Consider the following 2500-nt stretch of genomic DNA (forward strand, 5'->3'; position numbering starts at 1 on the left):
GGATAAATTGACCCTCCTGAACACTACATTTCCCAACGGCGGAACTCCGCGGGATTCAGTGCTGGGCTAATTCCTGTTCGCTCGCCGCTACTAAGGAAATCCTGGTTAGTTTCTTTTCCTCCGCTTAGTAATATGCTTAAATTCAGCGGGTAATCTCGCCTACTCTGAGGTCGTCGGAACGTGAAAAAAAATTTTTTCAGAGCTTCCCCCCCCCCGAAAGCATTTTGCGAAACGTGTACAGAGCAACACAAAAAAAAAAAAAAATAAAAAAAACACAAAAAACCCTTAAAGCAAAAAAAAAACCGTTTATCGCGCCTCACCAATATATCTTTTATAAAATTCGATATCCTCTCCAAATATAGATCTTCGAAACACTCGCAAGACGATTACAATCGGTATAACTTTAACGTCCGTCCGAAAAGTACTTTCGGGGACTAGACGACCGATTGATCTCGTGCGGTTTCGCTATTCGATCATTTGAAGAGAACAAAAAGATATATGGGGCGACCGACAAACGGTTTTCCCGTAGAACCAGACTCGCGATTGCGTTGACACACACATCATAGCCACACCAATAGAAGAGTTTTAGGACGGTAACCCGGGTGGGGTGTTCTTTACTCAGAATATGTGCAACATCGGATCTATATAGCCATCGATACAATTCGTACACAAATGTGTCGTACGAAGAGAGAGACTTTTTTTCCTCTGACAACATAACGGTAAGAGACATCCTTCCACACTCATAGGTTCCACTCCCTGGGGCTATGATATATATATACATATAAATTCAAATTCGAAGCAACGGTCACAATTCTACTCTATATTTTTGCGGGTTATGTGTTCTTTCGTTCAATTTCTTTCATGCGTTCGTTCGATCTCTGTACACAGTCTTCACATAGGACAGACTCGTGTAGTACGCTTTCGTGGGTTAAACCCATCTCGTTTCATTTCAGGCGACGTCGGGAGCGCGTTGAAAATGTACCAGTGAAATCTCGATAGTTCTACGAATACGAATCGTCCCGAAAAAGATTTTGTCACCGCTTCGAAGCGGTGTTTCAGACGGGCGGACGTATATAAAACATATACGACACACGACACCGCCTTCCACACTCACGCTAGTTCGAACACGATTTCCATCTCTCTCGAAGACTGTTAGACGTACGTAAAATTTCTCAATATCCATAGGACCGCGACAAACGCCGACGAAGCGCCCATCATTCGCTCGTACGTATATAGGCAACAAGTGCCATCAACGCAAGCAGTTTATAAGTACGTAAACGACCCTCAGCCAGGCGTGGTCCAGGAATTGTATCCGTGGACCGCAATGTGCGTTCGAAATGTCGATGTTCATGTGTCCTGCAGTTCACACGTTGACGCGCAATTAGCTGCGTTCTTCATCGACCCACGAGCCAAGTGATCCACCGTTCAGGGTAATTTTTCCCTTTTATTCTCTCATATATAATATAATGTGTATTTGCTATCCACCACATTTTTGTGTTATATTTCGGAACAAGCCGATACCCGAAGAGCTCCAACCAGCGCGCGAAGGAGATTCGGGAGTCGTCGTACGACGACATAATTGTCCCTTAAAGAACGAGATATTTCCGTCGAAACCATATATATATGTACGAGCAAATCCAAAACCACTGTTTTCTTGCAAGTTCGACGGTCGGAGCGAATAGAACATTGAAAAGCCTTCTATCGAAGAAACACAGAGAGTATATCACCTCCAAAAACGACGGGGATATGGATATTCAAACTGGACAATTATCAACCCGATACTGGATTCGAAAAGTTTCTCTCTCCTTTCGTCGTTATTTACACCGGACGGACTCACGGCCGGCTCTAGCTGGGTGTCATATATATATATATACGTCCCACGCTCATGCTGCCACTAGCGCGCAACAGAGTAGGGTGTCAATGACAACGACACAGCATTGAAACGAGCTACACAAGCCGGTCTCTCTTGATACCAATGTAAACGAGCATTAAGTTATCTTCAGACTGCCCGATATTTTCGTCCTTTGGACTTTCCCAACGATTCCTTTTTTTCTTTTTTTTTTACACACCACAGCGAAGACTTGAGGAAGCGTGATTAGCACGCTCGCATCCCTCCCTGTCCTACTACAACTGTAAAGAAAGAAAAAAGAATACATTGGGCTTTCTCTCTATCGAGAAGATGGCCTACGCAACGCAGATCAAAGGCCTAATACGTGTAATATAATACGCGTCTGGCCGTGTATAAATCACGCACGAATGATCTGGTCGGGCCCAACTCTTCTCGTACGCTTATTTTTCCGTGTTGGGGCACTATCATAAAATCACACAAACCCCAACACGTGTGTGTCTTGGAAGGAAGATGGCCTACGCAACGCAGATCAAAGGCCTAATACGTGTAGTACACACGTCTGCCGTGTAAATCACGCACGAATGATCTGGTCGGGCCCAACTCTTCTCCACCACACCACATCCCAACTTTGTACATTTTTATATATTTTTG

The 2500-nt window shown here is 44.3% G+C and overlaps 1 non-coding gene and 1 pseudogene across 1 annotated transcript; both read right to left on the minus strand.

The window, feature by feature from the left end:
- The window catches only part of LOC143262490 (large subunit ribosomal RNA), an 8690-nt pseudogene extending 8517 nt beyond the window's left edge, over positions 1–173 (minus strand).
- Positions 174–1278: 1105 nt separating this feature from the next.
- LOC143262461 (5.8S ribosomal RNA) lies at positions 1279–1433 on the minus strand. Its single transcript, XR_013036258.1, has one exon. It is a non-coding gene; the product is annotated as a 5.8S ribosomal RNA (ribosomal RNA).
- Positions 1434–2500: the final 1067 nt, after the last annotated feature.

Source organism: Megalopta genalis, unplaced genomic scaffold, assembly GCF_051020955.1.
Source record: "Megalopta genalis isolate 19385.01 unplaced genomic scaffold, iyMegGena1_principal scaffold0137, whole genome shotgun sequence".
Classification (NCBI taxonomy): Eukaryota; Metazoa; Arthropoda; class Insecta; order Hymenoptera; family Halictidae; genus Megalopta; species Megalopta genalis.